Here is a 20,187-nt window from a genome sequence, read left to right on the forward strand (position 1 = left end):
CAAAGTTTTGAGTAAAATACTGTCCATAATTGCTTTGATAAGAAGTTACAATAACAGAACTAGAGCCCATATCTTATGGCTCTGAGTCACTGCCTTTTCCACTGCATTCTTAGATGCAAAAGACGTGTAAATTCCGAATACATATTTTCCAATCACTGAAATGTTTGGGGCTTTTTCAGTCCTTCCCTACTGTATTTCTTATGATCCATTCCCCCCACCATATATACACCAGTGCATTTAAGGCAATAAAATTCCACATGTACCTATTTACTTAAAACTAAATTTTATGTAAAGAATATAGCATAAGATAATAAGGTATTAATTAAGTAAATCTGCTATAAATCCAACTTTCTACAGCTATTTTAAGATTATTTTTAAATAATCCTATCTCTAGCGAAAAAGAATATTTTCGAGCCCTTTCAGGAAGAAAGCATTCCTTTTTTTTTTTTTTTCTCTTTCAGAAACCATATCCTAAAGCCTTAATCTTTAAAAAAAAAAAAAGTGGAGTTCCCATCGTGGCACAGTGGTTAACGAATCCGACTAGGAACCATGAGGTTGCAGGTTCGGTCCCTGCCCTTGCTCAGAGGGTTAAGGATCCGGCATTGCCGTGAGCTGTGGTGTAAGTTGCAGACACGGCTTGGATCCTGCATTGCTGTGGCTCTGGTATAGGCCGGTGGCTACAGCTCCAATTAGACCCCTAGCCTGGGAATCCCCATATGCCGCAGGAGCAGCCCTAGAAAAGGCAAAAAGACCAAAAAAATTAAAAAATAAATTAAAAAAAGAAGTATTTTTCCTCCACTCTTTCTCAATCTTCATATTTCTTTCTTCCCTCCTTTTACTTTATATCTTTAGATCTCCCTTTAACTCTTCTAAAATAAAGAGCTAGAATATATTTTGATTATATTTACTAATATGCTTATTCAAGAGTTTTGCATTCTTTATTCTTATTTTAAAAGTATGTAAAAAAGAATGATTTGTATAATCTTCCAAGATATAATAAAAACTTCTAAAATTTTTTAAAAGGTAATTGAGGCATTCCCTGGTGGCCTAGCAGGTTAAGAATCCAGTGTTGTCACTGCTGTGGCTCAGGACACTGCTGTGGTGCAGGTTCAATCACTGGCCAGAGAACTTCTGCATGCCACAGGCACAGCCAAAAAAAAAAAGTAACTGGAATTATTAATTTTGCTCCATGAACTGTTTCCTGGAATGTATGTATGAATGTATGTATTTGTCTTTCTGTTTTTTTAGGGCCACACCCATGGCATGTGGAAGTTCCCAGGTTAGGGGCCCAATTGGAGCTGTAGCTGCCAGCCAACACCACAGCCACAGCAACACAGGATCCGAGCTGCATCTGTGACCTATACCACAGCTCACGGCAATGCCGGATCCTCAACCCACTGAGCGAGGCCAGGGATGGAACCTGCGTCCTAATGGATGTCAGTCAGGTTCCTCAACCGCTGAGCCATGACGGGAATTACTCCTGGAATGTTTTTAAATGTATACATTAAAAATTTCAAAGATAAAGATTAGAAAGGAATCAGGCTATAATGAAATACAGCTTAAACATTGAACTACTGCAAACATGGATGTAAACTCCAGTTAAGAACCTCAACTTTAAGGAGTTCCCGTTGTGGCACAGTGGAAACGAATCTGACTAGTAACCATGAGGTTGCTGGTTCGATCCCAGACCTTGCTCAGCAGGTTAAGGATCCAGCATTGCCATGAGCTATGCTGTAGGTAGCAGACAAGGCTTGGATCTGGAGTTGCTGTGGCTGTGGTATACGCCAGCACACTGATTCGATTCCTAGCCTGGGAACCTCCATATGCCATGGGTGTGGCCCTAAAAACAAACAAAAAGAATCTCCATTTTAAAAATCTTTTTAAAAAGCTGAAATAATAATGCTTAATAGCTAATGCTTTAATATCACAGATTCTTGAATGAAAATAATCCTACAAGGCAAGTACTACTGTCATCATGATACATACGTAAGAGGCTTAAAGAAGCTATGTAGGGTACTCAAGGTTACACAGCTTGCAATGGCAGAGCTGAGCCTTGAACCTTTCTTCAAGGCTCAGATTCCTAACCCTGTATCCCTTCTCATTATCACTGGCACCATTCATAATTCAGGACTTTTCTTAACTCATTCCTAGCCACAATAATGGTTTGCCCAACTTTGATTTTTTTACTATCCATTCCAACCTTCAGTGGCATTCCACTGCCCACTAGTCTAGGTGATTGGATCTAGGTTCTTGAATCAGGAATTCAAGACCCTCATCAAGCCACCCTTCCCTTAACAAAAGAACCACAGAAAGGAGTTCCCATTGTGGGGCAGTAGAAACGAATCTGACTAGGAACCATGAGGTTGCAGGTTCGATCCCTGGCCTTGCTCAGTGGGTTAAGGATCCAGCCCTGCTGTGAGCTTTTTAGGTCACAGACATGGCTCGGATCTTATGTTGTTGTGGTTGTGGCGTAGGCAGGCAGCTGTAACTCCGATTGTGGAACCTCCATATGCTGCAGGTGCGGCCCATAAGAAAAAAAAAAAATATATATATATATATATATATGGCCTTCATTTAGCTGTTAACACCAGCTATTCTCCTACTTCCATCCCTCACTGTCATTAGTTCTGACTGAAATGCCATCTACTGTCCAACCATCGCTACCTATTTAAATTCCACTCATCTTTGCAGGTATAGGTCAAATAATACGATCTCAGTGAAGCCATCCATCTCCCACCAGAAGTGATCTCTTCACCCTCTGCATCCTTATAGCTCTATATTTACAGCAAGACAATTATTAAACATGTTTGAAATGTAATTATTCATGCCACAGAATTTTTCTTCAATTTCTCAAATATGTTAGGCTCATCTCACCAACATATCTATTCTGGATTCATCACCTAGAACATTTTTCTCACTTCTTTTCCTTAGGCCACTCTTGCTTTTCCTTCAAGTCTTAGTTCAGAGGAAAATTCCTCTATAAAGCTTTCCTACAGTGCCCCCAACTTAACCCTGGGCCACCTCACCACATCCCAGAGATAGCTAACTGGCTGTTTACTAGTCTGTCTCCCTGTTAGACTCTAAATTTCATTAGACACTCCATTTTTTTTTTTTTGTTAATGGTTGTATTTCAACACCTAGCATAGTGCCTGGCATGTACCTGGAATATTTTTTAATGAATTTATAATTAAATTTTCTTTATAACACTGATTAATCCAGAGACAAATTTCAAAATGTAGGACTTTGCAATTGGTAAATTTAATTAAATAATTGTTGGATGAAATAATTCTTGCAGCAAATGGCCTATATTAATTAAGTCCTCAAGCAATACAGTCTGAACTGAAAAACAATATAAATATGAATATGTGATAATGCCTCATAAACAATGTTGAAACATTTTAAATGCTTTTGAATGTGCTAAAACTTATAATTGAATCAAACCTATGTTTCCTTTAATTGCTATAAATCATTTTCTCACTGTTACTTGCACCTACCTACATTCCTAAGTTATTATTTATCTGTACTATAAAGCTCTACACTCCAAATAAACTAGGCTCTTTATTGTCTGTGTCCATCCTCACTACTGTTTCAATGTATCAATGGCTGCTCATAAGCTAACCCATTTTTGCCATTTTAAACCTTCACTCTCCCATAATCAAGTTTTTTTTTTTTTTTGCCACTTCTTGGGCTGCTCCCATGGCATATGGAGGTTCCCAGGCTAGGGGTCGAATCAGAGCTGTAGCCTCTGGTCTACGGCAGCAACATGGAATCCAAGCCGCATCCGCAACCTACACCACAGCTCACAGCAACGCCGGATCCTTAACTGACTGAGCAAGGCCAGGAATCAAACCTTCAACCTCATGGTTCCTAGTCGGATTCGTTTCCACTGCCCCACGATGGGAACTCCTTTCTGTGGTTCTTTTGTTAAGGGAAAGGTGGCTTGATGAGGGTCTTGAACTCCTGATTCAAGAAGCTAGATCCCATCACCTAGACTAGTGCGCCACAACAGGAACGCTAAGCTTCTTCCTTCTTTCTACAGTCTATAAAACTGTCTATCTCTTCTCCCTTTAAAATAATAATCACAGTTCAATTCTTCCACGATGTCTTATTTAAAAGTCTAATTCACTTATCCATCCATCTATGACCTCATTCATTCAATGAGAACCTGTTTCATGGCAAACACTGTGCATAGAGCAGATTCTCAATGTTTATCAGCTAAATGAATTAATCTAACAGCAAATATTCCCATCTCCCAAAAAATCCAAGTACCAGCATTGAACATCTGTACAAAAGGTTATATGAATTTCTGTGTTAACATCTGATAAAGGCCTGATAAGCCTTGTTTGTACCTATGAAAAAAAGATCCTACCACTGTCTTTTTTTTTTTAACCACTGATCCTACCTTACATCTTGCTGTAAGAATATTGACTAGGGTAGCTTTTCTAAAGACTAATCTGGCAAGTAAAAATAAGTAATATGCACACGTTTTGACACAGATTCTACTTCTATGAATACTATCCTAGGAAGATAAAAGGAGATGTATGTTAAAGATATATATACACATCATATGTGTAGATGGAGGTAAAAGAGCTTCACTGCTGAATTATTTAGTTGTAAAAAATTAAAAACCACAGATCCACTGATAAGGGATAAATTAAATGCATCTAGTCATTTGGGATATTATGTAGCAGTTTAAAAGAGATAAGGTAAAATTTTATATGCTGACAAAAAAATAAATTATTACAAGAAAGAAAAACCTACTATAGAACAGTATGAATATACACACTATATAGTATAAATAGTATCGAAATATTTAATATTAGAATTAACCCAGTGATCTTATTACATGGATAACAGTAAATCTACTCTAGGTTATTTTTATATTACTTCCAAATGTGTTAAGACTGAAGTTTAAAATTTCTGGACTAAATTATATCCTATCAAGCCTCTCCAGCTCTAATAGTGTTTAATTCCAAGAGGTTTTTACACACCTATCTTAGACAAAGTATTACTACATGGCCCCAGTGGGTCTTCCCTATACATTTTATTTAAGTGCCCTTTATCAAAATGCAATGTGAAAACACTAAAAAGTGTCCAGAATTTTAAATCTATGTTGTAAAACATGAATTAACACTATTCACTTGATAACCAATGACAATTCGTCTTCCACACATACATTTTATGGAAATTGTGAATACAATTATCTATCTCAATTTTAATGTAAAGACCATTATACCTTGAAAAAACTAAGAAAGATAAGAGAATTATTTGAATATTTAAATATGTGAATTAAAAGTAAACTTTGCTAATATAGTGCACAATCTAAAAATATTAACCTTAAGTTAAATCCTATTAGAGGGCAATCAGAGATACAATGTGGCCTCTGTGTAGTGGGCAGGACTGGAATTTGGAGTCTGAAGAAACTTGAGCCTCAACTGCCTCATTTATAAAATGAAGATAAGCATAATAAATATCATGCAAAAGATGCCTGATATAGTGCCTGAGACAAAATTGGTTCTCAAATACTTGTCTAATGAAACAGATGCATCACTGTTGCTTTTAATAAGATATCTAGTTTGTTCCCCTGAATTTCTGTAACAATAGTTACAACTATCCTATTTATTTGGATAATGTATGTTAGAAAGGGATTTCTTGCCCCTTAAAAGCCTATTTGTTGACATATTCTTTTCCACTATAAATATGCAAAAATGTCTCATCTCAATAAATCAGGTAGGAAGCATACTTACAAAGCACACCCAGCACATATGTCTGCCTCCTATCATTTCTTCATGAGGTTCAGGGCAAAAGGCCTAGTCAAGTGGATGATCTTTGGTTGCCCCTGTACTTCCCCCAAACCACCTACAGATAAATGAAACAAGGGGATAAAACATATCTACAACCTTAATTTTTTAAAAACAATTAAAGAAAAAATAAGCTCACCCTCTGTGTATGGTTTGTGTACACAGCAGAGAATATATATCATATACCAGAGAACAGAGAAGATGCTCCTTGGATCATGTGAAAGCCCCACTGAAGTCACAGGAATGCTTCACATACAAGTGCCCAGCCAGTATACTCCTCACTGGAGAAGTCCACCCATACCTGGCCATCCCTTGGACTGACTAGATCATGTCACAGTGTAAACTGTAGCCCAAGTCTAGTCAAAGATACTATTCCTAAGCATGTCTATCAGTGTTAAATGTTAAACTAAGGCAGGTAATGAAATCAACATATTACTCGTGAATTTGATGGGCCAAATTGTTTGTTTGTTTGTTTGTTTGTTTGCTTGTTTTGATTTTTAGGGCTGCACCCACTGCAGATGGAAGTTCCCAGGCTAAGCAGTCGAATTGGAGCTGCAACTGCTGGACTCCGCCATAGTCAGAGCAACATGAGATCCGAGCCGCATCTGTGACCTACACCACAGCTCTTCCACGGGAACACTGGATCCCCAACCCACTGAGTATCGAGGACAGGGACCTAACAAATATTCTCATGGATACTAATCGGATTCGTTTCTGCTGTGCCATGATGGGAACTCCCCTAATTGTATTTCTAAGGCAGTAAATGAACTATGTGCTAGTACGCCTAAAGGAAATATTTTATAACTGCCCAGATCTTCTTACGTTAGTATTGCAATTAAATAAGTAAAAGTAAAATGCCTTTGGTTGTCAGAGCTATGGACAGAAATATTTTCCATTTTTTGTGACTACTTTCAAAGCAGTTTGTAAGAATCCACAGAAAGTTATCCAGTAAACTGGTAGTTGTCCACATAAAAAGTGGATCTGGAAAACATCCATAAACCACTCCAACAAAAAAAGGTATTCTGTTAATCAACAAGTCAAGACAGAATTCAAAGTGACCCAAGTCATGCAATGGCAGAGAGGACACAGGTCTGATACAAATTTCACTCTTTTAACAAAGCAGCAAAGTTCACTGCATGAGTCCTAGGCACACCCAAATTTATCTGTGCAAAGATAAAACTACAAAAAATTTAATCTTCTACCTATGCTGTCCAATACAGTGGTCACTAGCCATATGTGGCTAATAAGCTTTTGAAATCTGGTCAGTTTGAAGTGACTGTGCTATAAACTTAAACTACACCCAACTGCTTAGTACCTTTTTTTTTTCCTAAGTTTTTTAGTATGTAAAATGTCTCAAGTTTCTTATTGACTACATGTTGAAATGAAAACATTCTGGATACATTGTACCAAACTATTTACAAAGTAATTTCACCAGCTTCTTTTTACTTATTGAGTGTGGGTACTAGAAAATTTAAATTTGCCTGTGTGGCTCACACTACGTTTTTACAGCACAGGTCTGCATAATTAAAAATAAATAAATACCGAGCACTTCCAATGGGCCAGGCCCTGTATTAGAAATTTTACATAATACTTGGCACAAGGCTACAAAGTCTATGCGAAAGTGACAAAGCGCCATCAAACCAATAAAGGATGTCGCTGGAATTCAATATCAGGTGTTCCTACAAAATAATTCAAGGAATTGTTAGCAGATGACGTTAGGGCAACAGCCATATAGTCAAAAGAAGGACAAGTCACCGATACAGCATTCCCAAGGGTAGCAAATTTTTGCGATTCTAAAACAGGTACAAAATGTCAAATTATATCGCAGGCCCGGCAAAAGTACACGTAAGGAGGATGGCAAGAACGAGACTAACTCCTTGACAGCTCAAGCTTTACTGCTACTAGCGGCAGTACAAGCTGCTCTCAAAAAAGGACAACCAAGTTGAAATTCCCCGTTTAACCTGCCCAGGACCTGACTGTGGACATCCACGCCAAGGGCGGGGTCACCGGGATGCCAGGCACGCCATCTCCCCCAACTTTTACACATACACCACCCACCCAGGGCCCTATCCCAAATCTCTGCGTAGATCTGACCTCCCCACCACGGGGAAGAGGGGAAGCGGGAACCTAACATCTACGATAAGACAGGGAAGTGGTTTAAAAAAAAAAAAAAAAAAAGGCGAGGGGACGGTTTGGGGGCAGGTACCTGCGATAGAAGAGGACCCCGGGCCCTTAATGCCAGATCATCGCCAAGGCCCCACAGGGCTCCCGCGTCCACCAGTGACCCAGAAGGTGTAACTGACCAGACGCCGCGGCACAACCGACTCAACTCTCCTCAGACTCGCAGCTATGGCAACTTGAACTAGCCGCCCAGCCGCAGCAAGTGTACCGAGCCCCGCTGCTACCGCTTGGCCCTCTGGGAGTTGTAGTCCCTCATACTCAAAAGCAAGGAGTTACTAAGGAAGAGCGGCACCAAGAGAAACTGCATTTCCCAGGATGCCATACGACTGGCCTTCTCTTAACTTAACCGGAAGAAGCCGGATTTGCAGGCACCTGAGTCCCTCGGCCGCACCCTCTTGCCCTGCTCTTTTTTTTTTTAAAGGGCCAGTTGCTTCTAAAGAGGCAAACACCAGATAGTGAATTAGAGAGCTGACGGTAACATAGTCATAAAAGCCTAAAATATTTACTTTGTGAACAATAACAATTCAAATTAGTTGCAATACTAACATAAATTATGTTTCTTTTACTCCTTGGGGAACAGGAAAAATTTCCAGCAGCGAAATGTAAAAATCCCCTAACACCAGGGCACAATGTCTTTTTCTGAAGGTTCATAAATTCTTAGAACTGGAAAGGAACAGAGAAGATTATCTAATCAAATCCTTTAGGCCCGGAAAGAGTAAGTGACTCGCCTAAAACCACATAGCTCATTCATGGCAAACACAAAGTACATGAAGCTGTCACTTCATGGCTGCTGCTACCTTCAGTGTAGGGTTGTCATCTCCTCGGTCCTTCTAGAGCGTGAGAGAGACACACTCCACTCAGAGAAGTGGTTTCAGTCCTGAAAAGGTAATAACAAAAACCTCAAATAAAACAAATAATTGAACTTTGCAAAAGCTAAGTGAAAATTAAATTAGGTGGAGCATTCTTTCTGCTCCCCCCAAAAGACCATCGATTCTTTCTTCCTCAAGGCTAAAATCAAATTTTACTTTATCTGTGAAATCTTTACCTTAAGAAGAGCTAGCTCACATTTTTAAACTACACAGTTTCCCTATTCTAATAAGTTTGTACCGTAATCATCTGTTTCCCAGTTGGTCTCCTCTGCCACACTCTGTCACAGAGACTAACCTTTTAAAACTGTTCTCTCCCTTCTCAGCCTTTCCCCACTTCACATTCTCCTTTTCTATTTCCCTCTTTCTCTCCTCCTCCCCCAGCCATACACACACACACACAAAAAAAATCATAAATAATGTATTAGAATCATTCAGATATTTGCTCTAGTCATCACTGAGCAGTTTATTTTATATTCAGTTTGAACATAAAATAATTCTTCTAAAGATCTCCCTGTGTATCTGCATCTATCTTCAAGCTGCTTGCTGAAAGATGTGATTCAAGAATACACTCCACTTAATACATAAATTAAGATAATTCAGAACAGCCTTAAATTTTCCCAATATGCATGTGGAAGCATAATAATAACTCTTTAAGATTTTAATTTTTCCAAAAAATGTATTTATTTAAATCAGCAAATGTATACTGAATCTTTCTATAATCCGTTGTATAAGACACTGAAGGTACAGTAAAAATGAGGAGATAAACAACATAATCTCTGCCCTCATGTTGCTCAGAGTCAAGTGAGAGAGAGAAATTATTAAAAAAAATATTTCAAGTTCAGGTGAGAGTATCACATAGGCTCTGGGGATAGACATAAAAAAGAAACTTCAGAGGAAGTGATAGCTAACCAACTGCAAGAAAAATGGCTACCAGCATTCCTGTTGTGGCTCAGAGGTAACCAACCCAACTAGTATCCGTGAGGACATGGGTTCGATCCCTGGCCTTGCCCAGTGGGTTAAGGATCCAGCATTGCCATGAGCTGTGATGTAGGTTGCAGATGTTGCTCAGATCTAGTGTTGCTGTGCCTATGGCATAGGCTGGCAGCTACAGCTCCAATTCCACCCCAGCCTGGGAACTTCCATATGCCACAGGTGCAGCCCTAAAAAGACCCTTAAAAAAAAAAGGAAAGAAAGAAAAAGGAAAAAAATGGCTGCCAATAAAGCTAATGTAATCTTAGGATGCATTAATAAAACTTATTTTCCCACTATCTGTCTTTTCTGGTTCAATCATATTTAGAGAATTAATTCTGCAGCTCCCATTTTTAAAGTGAGATTAATAAGATAAAGTGAAATCAGAGGATACAACTGGGCCTGATGGGTAGAGAATCACATTTGAGTTCATGATGACCAAGTAATTTTAAAATATATTATTAAATTTATAGTAGTTTTCTGTCATATGGTGTGCTCTCAATACACAGATAGGATACCCAGAAAAAAGAGTGAAGTCAGATCATAGAATCTTTATCCTTAACAAAAGAGAGAAAATGAGAGCCAATAAAAAAGATTTTACACAAAATATACCTTATAACTCCCGCATAACTTTTTTTTTTTTTTTTCTCCCACACATGTGGCATGTGCAAGTTCCCAGGCCAGGGACTGAGCAATTGCCACAGCAGTGACCAGCTGCCATGACCACATCAGATCATTAACCCACTGGACCACAATGCAACTTTCTCCCACATGACCTTTATTGCTTTTAATTGATACTCAACCTGAATTACCTAAATTTAGAGTTTAAAAAAAAAACCAAAAACCTGCAAGGATTATTACCTGCAGTACATAATCTTCTTCCGCAAACAATGTTAATAGAGGCACAGAGAGGTCATGTGATATATTTGGTTTGCAGGGACTGCCATAATAAAATACCACAGAATAGGTGGCTGAAACAACAGAAATTTATTTCTCACAGTTCTGGGGCTGCAAGTCCAAGATCAAGGCATTAGCGGGTTTGGTCCTCGTGAGGCCTCTTTCCTTGCTTTGCAGATGGTTGTCTCCTCTCTGTCCATCCCCATAGCCTTTACTCTGTGCAGGCAATTACCAGGAGTCTCTCTACTTATAAAGATAGAAATCATATTGGATTAGGTCCCCATCCTTATGGCCTCATTAAACCTGAATTACCCCCTTAAAGGCCCTATCTTCAAATATAGTAACTTTGAGGATTGGGGTTTCAACATAAGGGATGGGGAAGCAGGAGAACACAATTCAGTCCAAAAAAGGTACCTATTCAGGATTAGCGTCATCAGTGTTTCTCCCCCATACAATACTTTGATAAAAGTAGGTGTGGCAAAATTACATGCCCCACCCACATTACCCCTTACTGGGAATGAGCCTACCCACAGCAATAGGCCCCTGAAGCCTTGTTTATATTATGCAAACCCCCTACCTCGCTGGTCATGGCTGATTAGACAAGGGCCAGATACCTGAAACAACTGGGGCCAATGATGCTCTTTATCCTTTAAAACTGGGACTCAAGCATTGAATTCATTGTCTGAATAGTTTCTCTCTCTTTGTTTCTTTTGCCTTTTTAGGGACCCACTTGCAGCATATGGAAGTTCCCAGGCTAGGGATCTAATCGGAGCTGTAGCTGGCAGCCTAGCCCTAGCAATGCCAGATCTGAGCCATGTCTGTGACCTACACCACAGCTCATAGCAACAAAGGATCCTTAACCCACTGAGTGAGGCCAGGGAAGGAACCCTCATGGATACTAGTCAGGTTCCTTACCTCTGAGCCACAACAGGAACTCCCTGAATAGTCTTGATGTGCAGGTACAAGCTGAGGCTGTCACAGTGAGGTGAACATCTTCAAGGAGAAATTAAAAATCTAATTTGCAGACAGAAACAAATTGATTAAAGGAGCAGAAGTAAACTGTGCAGCCCCAGAGGAAACAAGCCTAAGAGAGAGCTTTGCTCCCTGATGACTTCCAAGTTCTGGCTCCAATCCCACTTGTATTATATTAAGTGTTATCCCCACTTGTATGCCCTGTACTTGTGTTCCTGGATATTCTAGAGTTAGCCGGAAGTGTTTAAATGAACAGATTCTGGAGCCAGACTTCTTGGGTTCAAATCACCTATCAACTGTATGACCCTGAGTACCTGCTGAAACACTCTGTGCTTTCAATTCTTCCTCTGAAAAGTGTGGATGATAAGAATAGTACCTAAGGGAGTTCCCCAGTGGCCTAATGGTTAGGATTCAATGCTTTCACCACTGCAGCCTGGGTTCGATCTGTAGTCTGGGAACTGAGATCCCACTCAAGCCACTGCCCACTGTGGCCAATAAAAAGAAGAAGATGAAGAGTATCCAATGTGTAGGTTTGTTTTGAGGATAAAATAATGTCTGTGAAGTACTTAGCCCAGTGCCTCGCCCATAGTAAACGATCAATATAGGTTAGCTGATACATACTGTGATATCCTAACATGTTAGTTCTATGAACATTGGGACCTTGTTTATTGCTTTGTTCTAGGTGCTTAGCACAAAGAATATACCATGTTGCCATATGATGGTTTCCCTTTTGAGGCTTAAGATAAGCTCTATGGATTGAAATTCAAAGATCTTTGACTAAGATAACAACTGGTGAAGCCGAACTGTTCTGCTTCTGAACAGCTTCAGGTCTGAGGTATTAATGTCCCATCTAGTTTTTTGAGCAGTTTCATCAAAAACACTCTGGAACCATGCCAAACATTAAACATCTAGGTGGGCTAATCAATAAAGAAGTTCTAATATATGGCACAAATGAACCTTTCCACAGAAAAGAAAATCATGGACATGGAGAGCAGACTTGTGGTTGCCAAGAGAGAGGAGGAGGGAGTGGGACAGATTGGGAATTTGGGGTTAATAGATGCAAACTATAGCCTTTGGAATGGATAAGCAATGAGATCCTGCTGTATAGCATTGGGAACTATGTCTAGTCACTTGGGACTGATAGAGCATGATAATGTGAGAAAAAAGAATGCATACATGTATGTGTAACTGGGTCAACTTGCTATACAGTAGAAAATTGACAGAACACTGTAAACCAGCCATAATGGAAAAAATGAAAATCATTATAAAAAAAAAAAAAAACCACATGAATCAAAAAAAAAAAAAAGAAGAAGAAGAAGTTTTGGGATGAGACTAATCTGAAAGCATTGACATAATCCTTATAACCTAACTAATCTAGAATGGATAATCAGAGCCAAGGGAAGACAGCTATCACTAAGAAGCTGTTGGATGGTCCTTTCAAGTAGAAGGAGCAGAGCTTGTTTCACCAATACTTGCAAACCCATAATACTGTGCAGCAAAAGAAGAAAACATTATTTCTATGTGACAGGAAAATATATTTGAAATATAACCAAAATTTCCCCCAAGTATTTTCTTGTCTCCCCTGGCTCACTCACCCACACTCCTCCATTGCAGCCAGCTAAGCTGTGCTGTGCTCATGGCTCAGAGAAGGGATGTGACCACATGAAGCAGAAGAGGAGAGGAGGTGAAAGAGGAAAAGAAGAAAAAGTAGTCTCTTCCTGACTTTTGAACATTAAGCATATGGATTCTAAGACTGGCTACATAATTTTTGAGGCCCAGGGAAAAGGTAAGGCCCTGTTCAAAACTGAATGAGAATGTCAAAACGGCAACAAATGAGCAGTAAAGTAAGATCAGGGCCTTTCTGAGTGCAGGGCAATTTATAACCAGGAGATCTGCACTGTAAGAAATGTTAAAGTTTTTCAGGAAGAAGCAAAGTGGCATCAGTGGAAAATATGGATCTACATACACCAAGCAATGAAGAAGACTAGAAAGCATAACTAAATGAAAAATAAATGAGTCTTTTCTTGCAACTTAAATTTCTTAAAAGGCTATCTTAACAAAGAAAATAACAAGGCGTGCTAGCTTTAGAACAGATTATACAAATACAAAGAGGATGATAAAGGAATATTACGAACAAATCAATGTAAAATATTGATTGATATTATGTAAAAATCAAAGTCCATATAGCTTCATTGGTGAATTCTACCAAATAATTAAGAAAGAAATAATACCAATTCTATATAAACCCATAGAAATTTGAAGAGGCGGGAATATTTTCTAACTCATTCTGTGGTAGCATCTACAAAAACTAAACAAAAGCATCACATAAAAGGAAATAACAGACCATTGTCCCTTATTAACATCCATGAAAAATTCATAACAAAATTGTAGAAAATCTAATCCAAAACTTAATATATCGTGATCAAGTGGGGTTTACCCCTACCATGCAAGATGGCTTTAACATTCAAAAATCTATCACTGTGATTTACCATGTTAACAAATTAAAAAGAAAAGTGCTACTTAATAGATGCAAGCAAAGCATTTGACAAAAATCTAATATCTATTACTGATTAAAACCTCTAAGCACATGAGAAATAGGATATTTTCTCAACCAGTTGAAAAGCATCTATGGAAAATGTATAGATAACATTATATTTCATGATGAAAGAATGATTTCCCCCAGATGATTAGGAACCAGAAGATGTCTTCCCTTATTCTTTCTACCCAAAACAGTACTGTAGTTTCTAGCCTGTGAAATTTGACAAGAAAAAGAAATGAGAAACATCTGGATTGGAGAGGAAGAAGTAAACTGTCTGTTCTCAGACAATACAATTCATCTATGTAGATAATCTGACAGAATCTGTGAAACAGCTTCTGGGACCAGTAAGTGAATTTTGTGATATTGCAGTCAAGCTCTCAGAGAACTGCAGCCCTCACCATCATTTTGTTTGCAAACTCATGATAAGCCTTAAGCCAGAGCGTCCAGTTGGGCCCCTCCCAAACTGCCCCATACAGTAACTCTGAGATAGTAAATGTTGTTTTAAGCCAATACATTTTGAGGTTATTGATTATGCTGCAACAAATAGCTAATATAGATATTGCCTGTTCATTCTTTTAACATTTATTATTTACTAACTCTGAAGTAGGTATTGTTCTTGGTGTAAGGGATACAGTAACAAAAAAAAAATTAGCAAGGTTCTTTCTTTCATGGAGCTTATATTCTGATGGGAATGGGAGAGCAGCAAGAGACAGGCAATACATGATTAAACTAATGAATAATAATAATAAGCAGTCATGAGGGTTTGGGTGGGGTAATATGATGGAGAGGCCATTACTTTAGATAAGATTTTCAAGGAATCTTTCTAAGGAGGTGGTATTAAGATCATGATTTGGGTGATGTGAATATCTGGGGACAGATTGTTCCAGGCATAGAGTTCAGTGATAGCAAAGACCCAGAGGTGATATAAACTTGTCTTGTTCCAGGTCCATCAAAGTGATGGTAAGTGTCAGATCGTGAAAGACAGAGATCAGCAAACTTGACTTCTAGGTCAAATCCTGCCCCAGGATTGTTCTGGGACAGTCTACAAGCTAAGAATGTTTTTACATTTTTAGAGGGTTGTATGAAAAAGAAAAAGATATGATAAAGACCCTATGCGGTCCACAAAGCCTAAAACATTTACCGTATAGTTCTTTACAGGAAAAGTATACCAGCACCTAGAGTAGGACTTTATTGGTCAGTCTAGAGAATTTATACTCAATTTTCTTTAAAAAAAATTTGTATCTCATTTTTATTGTGATATGGTATCCCATTGTATGGATGTATCACTGTTGATCCATTACGTGGTAGAAGGACATTTGGGTGATTTCCAGTTTGGGGGATTATGAATAAAGACACTACAAAGATTGAAGTACACATCCTTTAAGTATACAGTTCAATAAATGTTGGCAAAATGTACATCCATTTATGTTCAGTCTAATCAAGATGTCAAACATTTCTATTACTCCTGTGAGTTCTCTCTTGTCCCTTTCCAGTCAGTTTCCCCTAGTCATTATTCTGATTTCCATCACCACAGCTTTTCCCCCATATCAGAAGTTCACATAAATGAGATGATACAGTATGTGAGAAATTGATATTCCTTTTACCCCAAGAAGAAATAATTAGTAATGGAAGGCTTTTAAGAGGAAAATTGGCACAACCTGATTTCTATTTAAATTTATCTTTTTGGCTACTGTCTGAAGAATGACGAGTAGATGATACTGTGCCACTTAGGTATTCTTTTTCTTCCCATCTTCTGGGGGAAATATGGCTCGATAGAATTCCTGGGCAGACCAGAATTTACCAGTCGGCTTCAACTTGGTACAGAAAAGCGGGCTCACTGTTCAGTTCAAGGTGCTCGAACTGTTTCTGCCGCTCCCGGTTCTCCCCAGCAGGTGGCCGCAGAGCCCAGTTCGTGCCCTGCCTCTCCGAGTCCGCGGTCTGCAGGCAGAGCCGGACGCCACTAGGCGCCTCTTCGAGGCGACTTCTGCTCCTGTGGCTGAGCGCCCAGCCCGGGCTTGCGCTGAAGTTGGGGAGCCAAGAGGATCCTCCAGGGGTGTCTCGCCCCGGCCCTAGCCACACCTCGGGCTGGCAAGCCACGTGTGTCCGCCTCCGACCCTCAGCAGAGGCGTCCTAGGAGCTGAAAGTGTGCGGCACCCTTGTCCGCCCGAGACTGTCCGTTCCGCTGGAACTTTCTCTGAATAAGAGGGTGCGTGCAGTGGATCCCAACAGGCAGTGCTTTGGGGAGGCTACCCACGGGAAAAGGGGGCCCGCTGGGTTTAGCGACAAGGAAAGAAGAGGACATCTAAGTGAGGCTTTGGAGAGAAATAATGGGAGGAACACGAGGGGGCAGTTTGGAAAGCAGAGGGGACAGCCGGGACTGGTGTGGAGTGTCAGGGAACAGACGGAGCGGGCTGCGAGGCGTTGGGCAAGAAGTGAAGAAAGTAAGCAAGCTTGTTTGGGTGGAGAGTTGCCCAGGGAAACGGAGCACTTAAGAGCCTCTTCTTCCCTCTCTCCAGCCTCCTCTTTGGTGCTGAAGTCACAACCCCGTCGAGTCCTCCTTCCTCCCACCCTTCCCTTGCTCCATCAGCCTGGGGGCACCAGAGGCGCAGAGAGCTGAAGATGAAGAGATAGCCTTGGAGGCCCGAGGAAAATGAGTCTGGCGCCGCTGTTGCAGCTGGCGCTGCTTCTCGCCCTGCCCAGGAGCCTCAGGGGGAAAGGGTGTCCATCTCCGCCCTGCGAATGCCACCAGGAGGACGACTTCAGAGTCACCTGCAAGGATATCCACAGCATCCCCCCCTTACCACCCAATACTCAGACACTGTGAGTACCAGGGAGGGGACGGGGAGGACTCAGCTGCCAAAGACAGCTGGAAGAGGTGGATAGAAGTGCACAAAAAGAGCTTGAGAAGAGGCAAAGGTGTGTGTGTGGTGGGGCGGGGCGGGGCGGGGGGGGGCTGCGGCAAATTTGGGATTGCTGACTCTCTAGTTACTTCAAACAGAAAAAAGGCAACTAAACTTTAGTAAAGGTTAAAGCAACTCTTTCTGAAGAGTTGCTCTTTTGCTCTTTGTCTATTCCTAGTCCTGGCTGAATCTTAATTTTACTCAAAGATTAATAGCAACTAATGAACTGATCGTTTTGATCTTATTTTGTGTGATGAAAAATTGCAAAAAAAAAGTATTTCAACTTTTAATCTTTCTAGATGGGAGATTATCTGAGTAGGTCTCTTGATTCATCCAATAGTTGACAAAAATTTAATCAAGGCTCTTTTTAAAATACAATTGTCTTGGTATACATGGGGATTGGTTTTGGGTATATCAAAATCTCAGGATGCTCAAGCGTAGTATTTGCATATCACCCACACACATTCTCCTGTATACTTTAGATCATCTGGATTACTTATAATACCTAATACAATGTAAATACTATGTAAATAATTCTAAGTACAATGTAAGTGCTGTGTCAGTAGTTGCCAGTGTGGAGCAAATTCAGGTTATGCTTTTTGAAAACTCTGGAATTTTTCTTCTGTTTATTTTGAATCCAGGTTTGGTTGAATCTGCAGATGTAAAAACTGCGCATATGGAAGGTTGGCTGTATACCCTTTATACTTTGTAAGAAGCTAACTTTGTAGGAAGTATCTGAGTTACTTATTTACATATGAACTACCCACCAATGTATCACCTCCTTTGGGATAGTAATGGTAGAGGTATGAAGAGACAGAATTTCATAAAACACATTTTAATCTGCATGTTAAATATTACCAAATCAGAAACTTGATGTTTAAGAAGTTTTGTTTATCTGTTCCTTAACAGACATTTAAATTGATGACAATTGAAAGTATCATTGTAAACAAGGAAAGAAGCCTTTCTTGGGTGGTTAGAAATAGAACAGTTAGAAAGAACAGTAAAACAATCTGCTTTTACTATTTACTTCACTGGATAAAACCAGTTAAGGGAAGAAAGCACAGGTTGCTAAAGAAAATGTAGATAGATGAAAAGCAATGGTGAAGTTGTATTTAAGATTTCCTCAAGAATTTAGCTCATGGGGACATTCAACAGTAGGTTCTAAAAGTTTTAGCACAGGTGTGTCTTTCTGGGCCGAGATGCTTCCGTTTCTTATCTCACCTGGATTAATTAATGCAATAATTTCCAAGTGGTGGCTTCTGTCTCCGTGGTGCCACCACAGAATGAAATATGTTCTTTTGCTCTTGATTAACTCCTTATGGCTCCTATGATAAAACTCTTGTACAACCTACAAGATCCTTTAAGACCGAGCCTACTCTTTCACACCTCAGAGCTCCTACTCCGGCTCACTTTCTACTCCTACTGAAAGGAATTTCTGGCACTTTTCTCAAAGTACATTGCTTTCCCAGCTGCTTTTGTCTTCTCTCCTATGTTCTGTGCCCTCTGCCTAAAGCAACTTTTCCTTCTCTTCATCTGGCTCATGCCTACTCCACGGTCCAGATTAGGGGTCAGCTCCTTTAGGAAACCTCTCTTGACCCATGACCCCTAGTCTGGGTGAGCTACCTTCCCCCGCAACATTCTGTTGAACCCTATCCTAGCCCTTACACACGGCTTTCCTTATAACTTGTTATTTGTTTGGGTGCCCTAACTAAGCAGGATATGAGCTTCTGTAACACAGGGATCCTGTCATTCAACCCTAAAACTACTTTGGTGTTCAAAAAGAAAAAATAAATAAATAAATAAAGAGAAAGCTTGTTAGGTGAATGAATGAACAAACAATATACTGGTCTCAGATCGTCCACTGTGTAATGGGGAGAAAGGAGGCCAGAGACATCCCATCTTAACAGAATTCTTTAAAAGGAGCAGGATTTCAAGAGTCATTGAAGAGAGGAGTTCCCATCATGGCTCAGTGGTTAACGAATCCGACTAGGAACCATGAGTTGTGGGTTTGATCCCTGGTCTTGCTCAGTGGGTTAAGGATCCGGCATTGCCATAAGCTGTGGTGTAGGTGCAGACATGGCTCGGATCCTGCGTTGCTGTGGCTCTGGCGTAGGCTGGTGGCCTACGGCTCTGATTCGACCCCTAGCCTGGGAACCTCCATATGCCATGGGAGGCGGCTCTAGAAAAAGCAAAAAGACAAAAAAAAAAGTCATTGAAGAGAAATATGGCTGTTATAGTAGAGGAGAAGCTGGAGTCATTCTGTATATAATTCCATCAAATGAGAAGGAGACAGGTTAATAGCTGAAAAAGAACAATGAAGTCAAGAGTCAGGAAACACGTCTCTTCATCCACTTCTCACTAGCTGTGAATTTAGGGGCGATGCTTTCTGTGGGAGGACCCACGTTTCCTTCAGGGTCAAAGGGAGGGTTCGATTGGGTACTTTCTGATGCATGAAGCAGTGAGAACAGTCTGAGGGAATCCACTAAATCACAGGATAAAGACCGTAGTAGGAAAAATCTGACCATGAAAACAATGGGAGGATGAGTCGGGGGGTGGGTAGGAGCAGGCACTATTTTAAAGAATGAAGTTATTCTGAGAAAGGGAAGAGAAATTGATGAAAAGTCCAGGTTAAATAGAATGCTCATCTGAACAATGCCCACGACCCTGTACAAAAGTAGCCAAATGATTTTCAAATCTTTGGGGGGCAGTAGAACTCTTTTGTGAAAGGAAAGCTTATGCGAGAAGTCACGTATGTAAAGCTAACAATCATACTGTGCTTATTCCTGTTCTCAGTACTTTATACCAGCTCACCCAGTGAATCCTCACAAAATCCAATTATGTAGATGATTTTATTACTCTCATAGAGAAAACTGAGGCACAGGAGAAATGAAGCAATTTGCTCAATGTCACACAGCTTGTAAGTGGGGGTGCCCAGATGTGCAATACCACAGAGCTGCACCCTATACCTCCTGCTGAAGACAAAAGTGGGTCTCACCCTGCCAGCTCCTAACTGGTGTGGTCATGAGGCTTTGGAGAAAGAAATGTGAAAGCTTGTGATG

At 40.1% G+C, this 20,187-nt stretch overlaps 1 protein-coding gene across 5 annotated transcripts in view; it reads right to left on the reverse strand.

Annotated features, from left to right (window-relative positions):
* Window positions 1-8,193, reverse strand: part of CEP128 (centrosomal protein 128) — a 424,380-nt gene extending 416,187 nt beyond the window's left edge. For 4 of the 5 annotated variants that reach the window (XM_047795267.1, XM_047795266.1, XM_047795265.1 and 1 more), the window contains exons 1-2: window positions 8,008-8,193; window positions 5,748-5,859 (exon numbers count right to left, since the gene is read on the reverse strand). The gene's annotated coding sequence lies outside the window, so the exon portion shown is untranslated. The remainder of the gene's footprint in view (window positions 1-5,747; window positions 5,860-8,007) is intronic. The other variant, XM_047795264.1, reaches the window with a different exon arrangement.
* Window positions 8,194-20,187: the final 11,994 nt, after the last annotated feature.

This window comes from Phacochoerus africanus, chromosome 9 (genome assembly GCF_016906955.1).
Source record: "Phacochoerus africanus isolate WHEZ1 chromosome 9, ROS_Pafr_v1, whole genome shotgun sequence".
NCBI classification, from domain to species: domain Eukaryota; kingdom Metazoa; phylum Chordata; class Mammalia; order Artiodactyla; family Suidae; genus Phacochoerus; species Phacochoerus africanus.